General features: G+C 41.9%; 1 protein-coding gene across 1 annotated transcript in view; it reads right to left on the reverse strand.

Moving 5' to 3' along the window:
• Positions 1–14,554, reverse strand: part of SLC26A8 (solute carrier family 26 member 8) — a 3,386,895-nt gene that overhangs the window by 1,127,703 nt on the left and 2,244,638 nt on the right. The window lies entirely within an intron of this gene.

Here is a 14,554-nt window from a genome sequence, read left to right on the forward strand (position 1 = left end):
TAATTTTTACCATCACGCTATCCAACGCTTTCCCTATTGTTGCACTTTCTAGAGTGGGAATAGTAATTTTTACCCTCCTGCTATCCAACGCTTTCCTTACTGTTGCACTCTCTGGAGTGGGAATAGTAATTTTTACCCCTACGCTGTCCAACGCTTTCCTTACTGTTGCACTCTCTGGAGTGGGAACAGTAATTTTTACCCCTACGCTATCCAACGCTTTCCCTACTGTTGCACTCTCTGGAGTGGGAATAGTAATTTTTACCCTCCCGCTATCCAACGCTTTCCCTACTGTTGCACTCACTGGAGTGGGAATAGTAATTTTCACCCCTACGCTATCCAATGCTTTCTCTACTGTTGCACTCACTGGAGTGTGAATAGTAATTTTTACCCTACAGCTATCCAACGCTTTCCCTACTGTTGCAATTTCTGGAGTGGGAATAGTCATTTTTACCCTCCCACTATCCAACACTTTCCCTACTGTTGCACTCACTGGAGTGGGAATAGTAATTTTTACCCCTACGCTATCCAACGCTTTCCCTACTGTTGCACTCTCTGGAGTGGGAATAGTAATTTTTACCCCTACGCTATCCAACACTTTCCCTACTGTTGAACTCTCTGGAGTGGAAATAGTAATTTTTACATCTACGTTATCCAACGCGTTCCCTACTGTTGCACTCTTTGGAGTGGGAATAGTAATTTTTACCTTCCCGGTATTCAACACTTTCTATACTGTTGCACTCACTGGAGTGGGAATAGTACATTTTATGCCTACGCTATCCAACGTTTTCCCTACTGTTGCACTCACTGGAGTTGGAATAGTAATTTTTACCCCTACGCTATCCAACGCTTTCCCTATTGTTGCACTTTCTAGAGTGGGAATAGTAATTTTTACCCTCCTGCTATCCAACGCTTTCCTTACTGTTGCACTCTCTGGAGTGGGAATAGTAATTTTTACCCCTACGCTGTCCAACGCTTTCCCTACTGTTGCACTCTCTGGAGTGGTAATAGTAAATTTAACCCTCTCGCTATCCTATGGTAAATATATTGTATATTTTTTATTAATACTATGTTTATATATATATTTAAAACATGTTTTATTTTTATTTATATTAATTATTTATTAATTTTAATGTTATTTAAGTATTTCAAGTATGTTTAAGTTACTTATATTTATTATTTCATTAATTTTAAATTACTTTTACCTATTTAAAAAATTCGATATTTTGACTATCTATATTTTTTACAACAATATTTTTGATTCGATATTTTTGTACTTACCTGTTTGGAGATAGGAAGTCGATATTTTGGCATTCTATATTTTTTACTCAATATTTTTGTAGTTCTATATTTTTGCCATCGATATTGTTTCGGTGATCCGATTCTTACACACTTTGACCCCAATTCCATCACAGGGTTACTTTTGGCCCACCCTTAACCCCGCAATAGCCTGCAATGTTTTGCTAACGGGATGGCGGAAAGGCAAGGACCAAAAACTGAAGAAAGTCAAGAGGACTCCCAAGAGTTTACTTTTTATTCCTGGAGCAACCTCCATGACTGCTGAGGCCAGCCGGAGAGGGCCCCCCAGATATTCTTCCCCTTCCGCTTGGCCTTGCTCCCTTTACACTCTTATAGTTCAGACTCTAAAATGCCATTGCCATTGATGGAAGGACGGGCAATGCGATCTAGCCATGCTGAAGCAATACAAATATGACAAAGACCATCCCTCTTTCACTGTTTATTTCATCCTTTCTCCCTGATATGTGTATGGGTTTCTTTTTGTCAATAGTAATGCTGTCTGGCAAATATTATTGTTACTTACTGTATCTTCATCTTTGATATGCTATCATATAAGAACAGCTTTAAATACATAACAAATAATTGTTACCATGCATTGAAATATTTTGTGCTTTAGTTTTTTCGAAATTAGCAACATGACAGGTGACTTTTTCGTTGGCTGTAGTCCCTGTGCACATAGCATCCTACAAGGCGGACATCTTCATATCCACGCTACCACACTGCCATCACACACCCTGGATCTACTACCTATAGGCACTATAAGTGCCATCACACACCCTGGATCTACTACAAATAGGCACTACCCACAGGCATTATCTGTTCAGATAACTTTTGGGGGCTTGCTATAGGCAGCTTCAGAAGTCTTTCACATCTTTGCATACAATATTACACAGAGTGGGCTTTGGTTCAGCCCCCTGCCCATGATTGCAAGGCTTTTTATCCATTCCATTGCCAGATGCTGATTTTATGTCTTTTCTCTCTAGTCTCGCGCTGGTCCCACTCCTATAGGAATTTGGCTTTTCCCTGATTGAATGAGTTGTTTCTTTGAACAACTTTTCTTTTATTTCTTTACCATTTGTGTTTATCACTCCAGGGAAGTGCATGTCCTGCTCTTTCCTCTGTATTTATCTCTTTATTTAGCTTTGCCCTTTTCTAACTTATGCTCTTTCCCTTGCTTCTCCCCACAGTAATCATTTGTTGTTTCCTCCCTCTGGCACAAAGTACTGACTTCTTAAAGTACTGATGTCAGTCTCTCTCTCTCTTTCTCTCTCTCTCTCACACAATCTCTCTCAGTTTCTTTCTCAGTCTCTCTCTCTCTCTCACTCTCTCTTACAGTCTCTCTGTGTCTCTCACTCTCTCACAGTCTCTCACTCTCTCACAGTCTCCACTCTCTCTGTCTCTCGCTCACTCAGTCTCTCTCTCTCTCACACAGTCTCTCTCTCACAGTCTCCCTCTCACACAGTCTCCCTCTCAGTCTCCTTCCAAGTCTCTCTCACAGTCTCTCTCTGTCTCTCTCACTCTCTGTCTCGCTCACTCTCTCTCTCGAAGTCTCTCTCACTCTCTCTAACAGTCTCTCTCTAAGTCTCTCACTCTCTCACAGTCTGTCTCTCACAGTCTCTCTCTCACGCAGTCTCCCTCTGTCTCCCTTTCAGTCTCTCACAGTCTGTCTCACAGTCCCTCTCTGTCTCTCTCTCACAGCCTCCCTCTCAGTCTCCCTCTTAGTCTCCCTCTCAGTCTCTCTCACAGTCTCTCTCTCTCTCATAGTCTCTCTCTCTCAGTCTCTCTCACAGTCTCCCTCTCTCACACAGTCTCACTCTCACAGCCTCCCTCTCAGTCTCCCTCTTAGTCTCCCGCTTAGTCTCCCTCTCAGTCTCTCTCACAGTCTCTCTCTCTCATAGTCTCTCTCTCTCATTCTCTCTCACAGTCTCTCTCTCTCACACAGTCTCACTCTCTCAGTCTCTCTCTCAGTCTCTCTCTCTCACAGTCTCTCTATCTAACACTGTCTCTCTGTCTCTCTCTCTCATACAGTCTCTCTCTCTCCCCCTCAGTCTCCCTCAATCTCTCTCACACACACTCTCTCTCACACACAGTCTCTCTCTGTCTCTCTCACAGTCTCTTTCTCACTCACAGTCTCTCTCTCAGAGTCTCTCTCTCACATTCTCTCTCTCTCTCTCTCTCTCTCTCTATCTGAACTCTCTTCTGTCACACGTAATATTGGGAGAAATTTTTAAAACGCCCAGCTTTGGGAAGGCTGGACGGTTTCAAAACTGCAACGTCCTAATTTTGTGGTGAAATCGTGAAAACCTGGGGCGCCCCATGGGTACATAACTGGCAAGGTCTCTGGGCCGCCAAGGAAGGGCTGCCGGGCCGCTGGCGGCCCCGGGCGTTACTACGAGTAGTATGGCCTTAGAAGAAGGTGGAGGAGGCCTAGTAGAGGGTTGACCGTCTCCTTACTCTCCCGATGTCCCACCTTCAGAGTGTGCCAGTTGCCTGCGTCAGTCTTCTGTGCCATGGAAGTACATTTTCTCCCTTTTCCTCAGGGTACACCTAAAAAGCTTCCGCCAGTGCTGGTGTTTGTAAGGAACATGGCTTTCAGGACGGAATGTGACGAAGATGTTGTGTGGGTCTTACTTGGTCTTCTTTCTCCCACAGCAGGACACTTGTCAAATGAAGATGGCATTTTATTTGACTAAATACCACAAATTACTGTCCAAAAAAAATGAAAGGGACATGTGAAAACCATCGAGCGAAGTAGTTGTCACGAAAATCCCCCTGAGAATTTTGAAGAAGAAAAGCCAACAATGCCATGCTGAGTGCTCCAAGATCCTGTCACCAAGAGCCGGAAAAAAGAACTGAAGTTTATTGCCACCTGCTGGGCATGATGGGATACTGGTGGTCTATGGGGCCCTAAAAAACATTATTGTAGGTAATTGACTGTATTAGATTGATACCAGCACGAGAGTGTATGCAATATCGTATTGCTGATGCTTTGTGTATGCGCGCCTACGTATTTAACATGGCGCTCTCTGTTTGCTACGGGGGTGGGTCCCTCTCTGATTTCGTTTTCATGCAACTAAGGGACACAATGCCGATCCACGGTGACATCTTGTTTCCTTTACTCCTTTGTAAAAATACTTTTGCTGATAATCAGCTGTATTAGGTTGACACCAGCACGAGAATGTATGCAATATTTTATTGTTGATGTGCTTTGTTAATACGCGCTTGGGAATTCCAACATGGCGCTCACTGTTTTCTTAGGGGGTTTTGTCTCTTCTTGATCTCCATTCATGTAATCAAGAAACTTTATTAGCGTGCCATCTTCGAGGTGTCATGAACACAGAAGAAGGCTCGACGCCGAAACGCGTCTGTTCAGCAAGAAATAAAGAAGTTCGCAAAATGTCCCCTGTGAGTGCGGTAATTCTTTTGGTAACACAAAGAATTTGAGCATTATAAATAAATATATATACAAATATATATTGCAGTACTCCATCCACCAATAATCCAATGGCACACAACGGATTAGGATAGACACGCGGACCCAAATTTCTTTGTGCTTATTTATTCAGTGTTTCTGCCCTGCATCCCATGCCGCCATGACGCGTTTCGGTCCGACCTGGACCTTGATCACATGACACGTTACTCATGGGTAGGCGCCAAATTTAAAGTGCATAGTACAAGAATTCAATCATAAACAGCTGTGTCTTTACAAGTATGAAGCTGAAAGACAGACTATTAGAGTGCAATTACGGCTTAAAATGCTACATTTGCGAGGTGTGGCAACCAGAGGGTACAGTTTTAAAACCTTGATGTTAAAATTTCATTAATGTACAAAATCAAAATGCATAATAATTTACAAATGCATTAGAAATAAAGGTATAAATAACTCTTTGTTTTTATCTAAAAAACTCTGACTTATAAATAACAAATGCTGAATTTATAGTTGCCACACAAAATGGGTACTCCAGTATAGTCTGTACAGTTATGGTGAGAAATCAAGCCCAAGTGGGCGAGCACTTAAATTAGGCGACCTAAACCCAAAAATAGTGGTCGATTATATCAACTACCTATGTGCCAATTGCACAAATGGCGTGATGTTTAAATAAACCTAATTTGTGAACCCAATTTAAATCGGTAAAGATCCAAAACCAATCAAAACCGATATGTGAAAAACAAAAATAAGTACATAATTCCAATATAGTAGGCGCATATTCAAAGTTTATTTCATAATTAGACGTATAGGTGATATTTAACTGATGAGTCAGGTTAAGTAATTTACAGTGCATCATTAGGGACTCCACAAGTCAATTCATACCTCCAATGTGGCATAGGTATATACAAAGTAAAATACCACAGGTTTCATCAAATAACAATCATAGTAAAATATGAAGGACATTGGTTTATATGCAGGTGTGTAAATCCTCCGTGGTGTTTAAGCCTATTGGGGACTTGTTATTGAGCTCCAAAATATATTTGGTCTCTAACAGACGTAAAGCACTATCTCTATCTCCACCCTTGCGCGTCGGCGGTATACAATCAATGGCATAATAACAAAGATGCGTGTTGTCACTGTCATGTTTCGCCTCAAAATGCCGGGCAACCGGGTACGATTGATCTTTATTTGTAATCGCCCGGATGTGTTGTAAAATCCTCATGTGCACGGGTAATTTGGTACTGCCAATGTAGCGGAGTGCACAAGGGCACTCCAAAACATAAACCACGTATTCTGTTTTGCATGTTATGCATCGTTTAATTTTGGCAGGTTGGGGCAAGAATGGGGTGGTATAGTCCTTAACGTTTTTTGCATGTTTACACGCTTTGCAAGTAAAGCATTTGAAGAAACCTTTTTGTTTTGACAACCAGTTGGAGGGTGACCTGATTTCTGGATTGCTTTTAACCAAACAGTTGCCCATGGATCTTGCCTTTCGAAAGGTCATTTGCGGAGTATGGTTGTTCTTGATTAGGTCCCCGCCAATGACCGGATCTTTTAACAGAAAATCCCAATGTCTCCTTAGAATTTTCCTAATGGCCGCATGTTGTTTACTATAAGTGAGGATGACCCTCACTTTATTAGAAACGCCATTAGATGCAGCAGGGATTCTAGGGGCCAATCCAGTGTCACGAGTCAATGACTCAGTTTTGCGAATGGCCTTCTCTATGATGGAAGTACTGTAGCCCCTTAAGAGAAACCTTTCCTTGCAGCTGTTTTGAGCCAATTTGCATTCCTCCACACTGCTACAGATGCGTTTGATCCTCAGCATCTCCCCATAGGGGATGCTGTTGATCAAGTGCTGGGGATGGTGGCTGGATGCATGCAGTAGTGAGTTCCCAGGTTTGCGATAAAGTCTAGTACAGATCGTATTGTCGCAAATATAGACCTCCACATCAAGGAAGACTCCCTATACCTTGCTCATATGGGCCATGAACTCCAAATTGAGTTGGTTGATGTTCAATCTATTGACAAATTCCCTGGCCAGATCCTCTGACCCCCTCCACAAAAGGAAGAGGTCGTCTATGTATCTGAGCCATAGGGGGACATGTGTCTTCAGGGTTTCCTCATGTTGTTGATTCAGGACCTGCTCCTCCCACAAGCCCATATACAGGCAAGCATAACTGGGGGAGAAGCTGGCCCCCATAGCAACCCCCCTAATTTGCTGGAAAACAGTATTGTCAAAGTTAAAATAGTGGTGTTCCAGACACATTTTAATCATGTCAACCAACATCTTATTATGTAATGTAAAGCATGCAGGCCTGCGATTTAGATAATGCTCAACCGCTTTGACCCCATCCCGATGACCAATAGAAGTATAGAGGGACGTGACATCCATAGTGATTAAAATCAAGTCATTAGACCAACTGCTGTTTTGAATTTTTCTTAAGAAATCCGAGGTGTCCCTGAAATTATGGGGCGACCTGGTTTTTTTTTATATTCTCATGTACCTTGGGAAGAAAGTACATGGAGGGTACGGCAGGATAATCATTATGCAAGAATCGATGTTCATCATTGCTAATAAGCCCACTGCTTTTCCATGCCACCAATTTCCCATAATAATCCAACCAAGAAGATTTCACAATTTGCAAATTACTGCGTTTATAGCAAGTTACGTCATTCAATTGAACATATGCCTCTTCCATATACATGAGTCGCGGCCACAGGACAATGTTGCCCCCCTTGTCCGATTGCTTTATCACAAGTTCTTCATTGGCCTGTAATCTTTTCATCAATTCAATGTAGCACCGTTCGTTACAATTCATTTTGGCGCCAGCATGATTAGTCACTCTGTATAGGTCTTTTAGGTCAGAGGCAACCAATTCGTGAAATCGGTCTAGGTTGTCGTGCATCATTAGTGCTTGAAAAACCGATTTTAGTTTAAATGGCGTTCTGATGATACTGCCAAAGTCCATTCCTTCCAGTCCCTGGGACCAATAGTCTCATTTTGTTCGCCCTGAAGTTGTCGAAGATCAAAGAAAAGGCCAACATCCCCTGCAGAAAGTAAAGGTGGACTGTTTGCATACTGAGGGGTGTTTGTCACCTCTTTTTTAGCCTTTATTTTGTGATGTTTCTGCAATTTCAGTTTTCGGATAAACCGAAAGACGTCCATGCGTGTTTCAGAATAATTGAAACTGCTCTCCGGGCTAAAAGAGAGTCCAAGAGACAGTATTTGACATTCGGCCTTATTGAGGACGACATCAGAGAGATTGATTACAGTATTGGTGGTGTGTTCTCAGTTTACTTCCGATTCCACCTGCCTTTCGTGGCTTTCTTGGGCGGTTTGTTCACGTTTTCGCCTCCTGTTGCATCTCCTCCTTGCCCCCCGCTTAGCATTGGCATGCCTTTTTGATGCGACTGCTTCTTCCGTGGTCTTAACGTGTCTCTCCTGTCTTGGCACAGGACATTCATTTCCTCCGCACGAGACACAATTAAAACCCCATCTTTTGCCACATTTGACAGGCCGCCACCTTCCTCTTCATTTTCGCTACCGGTGGTGACACTTTGTTCAGAGGTTGAAGTTAAAGAGGGTGTACTGTCCCCCATGGTGCCTTGTTTTCTGCGTTGATTAGCCACACCACCTTTGCCCTTTACAGCTCCGTATCTTCGAGCAAAGTTGAAAACATTACCGTTTTGGTAATCCAGTTTGTCTCTATTGAATTTAAAGGCTTTGCGTTTTTTTATAACGTCCTCATCTTTCTGTAACTTAGTCATCATGTCCTGCTCATCTTTTTGATGCTTTCGGTTTCCTCAATCAGAGCAATTTCCATATTCAGTTCATCCACTTTTGCCTGTAGTTTGAGCCTGTCACTGGCTGCATATTTAACCAATATGCGTAGTAATTGAGCAGATGAATCTAAATTGCAGTCCGCCCACTCACCCAACATCTCCGGGTCCGGACTTTCATAGCTCGGGCCAGAGTTATACTCAAGCCCCTGGGGGCCCTGCCGACCTCCAAGTACCGAGTAAGCGACTTCTCCTCCCACCATTTCGCTTGCTCGGCACGCATCAGTTTTTCTAAGCGCCTAAACAAATCCCTTGCGCCTGAGTTCACTTGGGGTACAGCAGCCTGCTGCACCACCACTGCTGACCCCCCGGCCGGGGAGTCATCAAATATATCGACCGCAGCCACCTCTCGGCTTCGTAACGCCTCCGCGGCCATGATGCAATTTGTATTCGGGCAATGCAAACATTAAAGCGGTGAGAAGCCTTTCAATAATACTGTTGCTCCTCACCAGGCACTCTCCTTACTGGACTATCTGGCGATCTCCTACCTTGCCAGATATCTTCCGGTTGCTCGGATTCCACACTCCGGCCACCTCGATTCCGGTCTCACAGGCAAGAGTGATTTTACGGTGTCCAAGGGCTGCTGTGCGGCTCGTTCCACACCAGAGCAAAGTGAATACACCTCGCCGAAACGAGACCAGCTGCTTCAGATGCCGCAACGCCCAAAGAGAAGGAGGGGTTTCCCGCAAGTGTCGACGAAGCAGTTCGACACCAGAACACTGCAGTACTCCATCCATCAGTAATCCAATGGCACACAACGGATTAGGATAGACACGCGGACCCAAATTTCTTTGTGCTTATTCATTCAGTGTTTCTGCCCTGCATCCCATGCATAAATATATATATATATATATATATATATATATATATATATATATATATATATATTTATATATATATTTATATATATGATTCTTCACTCTTTTTTTAAGAATAATCTGAAGAATTTCGCCATTGTAGCCTTCCTTATAGGCTGTATAATCTTTTCTTAAGGGTTTCTACAAGCCATCCTGAAGAAAGCCAAACATTTGCACTTAAGAAGACATACTATGGAAAAGTGCTCAAGCTCGCGTGATGCGAGTGAAATGTGTCATGGCAGGCACTAAGCCTGATCATTTGGTGGTGATTTTCATTGAATAAATCTTCACTGCTTTCCGAACCATCCAATGTGGTCTTGATTGATGGCTGAGTGCACTGAGGTCCGTGCCTGGGCTGTCTTGGTGGGATTGCCAGGCCAGGTTTCGAAGTTTTGTCATATATATATATATATATATATATATATATATATATATATATATATATATATATATATATATATATATATATATATATATATATATATATATATATATATATGCACAAAGTGAGGCTCTTTCTTCAGATTATCGCAGCCGCCGCCACAGCAATGTTGGAAAGAAACCACGCCACTCCAACGTTCGTCATGGGCTAAAACAATTTATTTAGCGTTCAAGCCACCAGATCTTACGCGTTTCGGGCGTCCGCCCTTGTTCACAGATCGTTCGTCAGTAAACTCACAATGGCTTAAATACAAATAGTTTTTCCCGGGCATTTTTTTCACAACCACGTGTTAATGAACATAGAAGACACACTACATAACTTAGGCTGAAGCAGTCTTTCCTCTGAGCCAGTGCCATGAAAAATTGTTGCATAATTATGATAACAGCATAAATGCGTTGTTAAAATCACAATGATAGTACAATTTATTTTATAATTAAAAAATAAATATGTTGTAGTTTATAAAAATATTATATACATTTTTATAAAAAACATGTAACTGAGACAATGTGCAAATATCGCAATTTGTAGTTCTTGTGCCAAAGATGCACCGATAGTGTTAAAACATTGAAATTAACATCGTCATAAAGTGCAATGTAGTTTAGATAGTAAATAGTCACTAATAAATAAACAGCACACTCTGTACAAAAAGTTATTTATATTGATTAGCTAGAACCTGATATAAATATATGACAATGTACTGTCTCAGATTTATTAGATAAGAAACTTATCCAATATCATATCAGCATAAATGCTTAGTGTGTTCATTATGATTATGATTTATTTTTATATGGTCACTGGAATAGATCGTGCAATACGAAAGAGTTTAATAACTGCCTATCATCATGCCCCCTTTGTCTGTGTCAGAATAAAAGTGCTTTATAGGTTTTAGAATTTGTGTGTGCCCCCAAAAAAGGAAAAAAAAGGGAAAATAAGGAAAGTTTTGTTTTCTTTTTTTCTTTCTTTCAATGTAGATAGTGGGTGGGAGAAAAACTTCTTACCACTATCAAACATATGTGCCAAAATGTAAAAGATTAATTCAGTGAATATAATTCAAAAAGAGACTTTGAAAAGAGCAAGAGAGGCAGGCACTGGCAGGGACACTTTCAGTAAATATATGCTAGTCAACAAAGGGTCATTACAGGAATACATGAAGGTCTTCAGTTGTGTTAAGACCGTTAGGGAAACGACTGTCCAATTCTAGGATGAACTGAGATTCCAATCTCCTAAGCATGAGATCCCTGTCTCCCCCCCTGATGGGTTTGGGTACGGAGGCTATGACAAAGTATGTTAAGCATTCAAGATTATTCTGATGGATGGCTTTGAAATGACGAGCCACGGGATATGTGCTGTCGTTGTTCACGATGGCTCGCAGATGTTGTAGAATTCTGACATGCACCTGTTGGCGGGTACTGCCTTATTAAGTGTATTTAATTGAATACATATATTAGCAAGTAACTTTTAAATATTGAAATATATATATCAGTGTTTCACTTTGTGTATAAGTAGCTGCATGGGTTGGTGACTGACTGCAGGACTGTATGGGTGGATGAGTGTGTATATATGTGTGTTAGTGAGTGAATGACTGTCTCACTATTGTCTTTATTAGTAACGACATATATTTTAATCTAGTGTATGTGAGTTTTGATGTATATAAGTGAGTATATGTGAGAGTAAGAGATTGTAAGAGTTCCTGTTTAAATAAGTATGTGTTTCTATAAGTGATTGTTTAAGAGAATAAGTATGTGTAAGTTTCCTTAGAAGTAAGGAGGTAGTGTGTGTATAGTTGTATATGCAAATAAATGGATGTTCAATAGTTGATTTGCATGTGTGAGTATGTGTGTGAGTAACTTTTTGTTGACTGACTGTGTATAACAGGATGTATAGATGTATCACTACATATGATGAGTGAGTATATGTATGAGTGACTATATAGAACTGTTGGTGAATGAGTGGATGTGTATATAGATGGTGGAATTACTGAATTGCTTGTTGTAACTGGTATGGGTATCTCCATTTTTTTGAATTTGTTAGTTTCTATTTTTGAATATGTGTTTCAAGGGTTACATTACACTAAAAGGAGGTCTGTCACTCTGTCACAAGAATGGTGTCATAAGTGATGTCATGAGTGATGTCACTGACGATGTCATGAGTGATGTAATATGTGACGTCATCAGCAGTGCATTGCAATGGTTTTATGTCAGTAAAATTTCCAGCTAACTATAACTGGTGTGAAACCTATGTTTTTTTCAGTAAATTTAATAGGTTTTTAAATGCTAATTCCTAACTATAACTGGTGTGAAACGTACGTTTTTTTCAGTGAATTTCATAGGTTTTTTAAATGCTAATTCCTAACTACAACTGGTGTGAAACCTATGGTTTTTTCAGTGAATTTCAAAGGTTTTTTAATAGCAAATTTCTATAGCTATGAAATGTAATATTTTTTAAAATGAATACTATATTGTATATTTATATAATACTATATATATTTTTTTTTTGCCCTAGAGCGCTCCCGGTGCGCGCCCCGGTGAGCGTCCCGTTAGCGCTATTGCCGCGAACGAAAACATCATCGCGACGTGTCGCGTAGCCGTGTCCGCGTGATACGCACGGCTTAAGCGCACCCGGAAGCACTCGAGCGAATACGATTGCGCAACGTAAGCATCCGACGCGCTTACGCGACGTGCCCCGGGGCACACCCCAGGGCGTGCCCGGGGGTGCGTAGCGTAAGTGCGTTGGGTCATGTGACCTGAAAATAACACTTTTTATTGGTGCAGAACAGTTTTGGTTTCCAAATGATGAAAGCCTGGGTCATGTGACCTGAAAATAACACTTTTCATTGGTTCAGGACAGGTTTTTTTTCTCCAAATGATGAGAGCCCCCACCTTTTTTTCCTTATTCTGACTTTGTCCTTTGACTGAGGAAGACCTATTTGGAGATCTGTGACTAATATTTTGTACTTTAAAATGGCTACAGTAGCAGCAGCAGCTGGAGCATCTGCACCACCACCACCACCAAGAGGACCACCACAACACCACAGTGGTGGAGATGAAGAAGAGGAGGAGGAGGAGGAGGGGAGTAGGACATTCCTACCAGAAGACAATACCCCATATAGGCCAAAGCAGCACATTGTATGGGAGTTTTTTTCCATCCCAGATGGCAAGAAGAAAGTGAATGCGCCAAAGGTGACTTGCCAAATCTGTGGCATTGAACTTTCAAGGAGGAACCCTAATAAGAAATACTCATTTGGCAATAACACCATGATTCGGCACATGCAGCGCAAGCATCCCAACAACTATGCTGCGGCAGAGGTGAGAGAACTGGCCAGCAACCCTCCCCAATCTTCATCCAGCACCTCCTAACGAAAGCAACCCACTCCATCGCGACCAGAGACAAGGGAGATGGTCCCAAACATACAACCACGGTTTGGGGAATACAAGATCTCTTGTATATTTTGTGGTAAGACCATCACCTATGGTGAGCAAAGCATAAAGCTCATGAACCGTGCTGGTGACAACCACAATTGCCCGAAAAAAAAAAACATTTTCCTGATTTTTTTTTGCTCCAGTTGAGCCATTTACAATTCCCTGTTTTTGTTTCTCCCCGTAAAAATAACAAAAAAATATAAAATAGTTCATAAAAGCCAATAAAGTACAAAATGTTCAAAAAAACATTAAAAAAAATATAAAACAACAAAAAGAACAAAAAAACTGTTCTTTTTAGAACTACCTCCAATTTATAAAAAAAGGCTACATTTTAAAAAAAACTCTGTCATTCTTTTTTTCCCCATGGTACGCTCCCCGGTCCGCTCCCCGGTGCGCGTACTGGGCGCTCCCCCCGCGCAAATCGAAAAAAAAAAAATGTTTTGTCCCGCGGCCCTTTTTATAGCCCCCACATCACACCTAGGGGGTCAGGGGGGGTCTACTCTGCCCCCTTATGGTCATTTCCCCCTTTGTTTTTGCCACCTCTTGTGTCTCGTTCCTACCGAGACACAAGATGGCGGCCGCTCCGGACTGTTTGGAATGTTGAAAGACACCCGAGAGCCAATCAGCTTCCGCGTGCGAACTCGCATAGCGCGCTGGTTAGCTTCCCGGTGCGCGTACCGGGTTGCGCTTATAGATATATATATTTTTTTTAACCTAAATTAGTCAAAATCCACTGGAGCACATATCTTGAGACATAGCAAAGGCACATCGGGCTACCAGTCCCTACAATTTTGCCAAGTTTCGTGGAAATCCATTCAGCCGTTCGGGCTAAAAGTGAGGTCGACCGCCCTATGGAAATTAACATGGGGAAAACACGTTTTGGGACCCCCCCTTTTTTCTCTGCCCCCACTTGACAAATTCCCCCCAAACTTTAAAGGAAGGACCGGAGCGCCGCGAGGCAAATTTGAGGAAATTTTCAGGCAGATTCCTCAACCGGCGCCAAAGTTATTCACAATAGAATGTTGCGATTTGCCTTTTGAAAATAATCCTAACTATAACTACCTACTGGCGACTGCCAGTAGGTAATATATATATATATAGTGGAGAAGTGTGGCTCAGGGGTTAGAGGCGGCAGACCCGGAAGCTGAGATCGGCCCTGGACCAGGGTTCAATTCCCTGCCTCGGCGGGTCCTGGGCTCAAAAAATTCCACGGACTCGATAATTCTCGCTCTGGTGCCTTCTCGACTCACGGGTTCACACTCTGCGA

The sequence above is a fragment of the Lissotriton vulgaris genome, chromosome 5 (assembly GCF_964263255.1).
Source record: "Lissotriton vulgaris chromosome 5, aLisVul1.2, whole genome shotgun sequence".
NCBI classification, from domain to species: Eukaryota; Metazoa; Chordata; class Amphibia; order Caudata; family Salamandridae; genus Lissotriton; species Lissotriton vulgaris.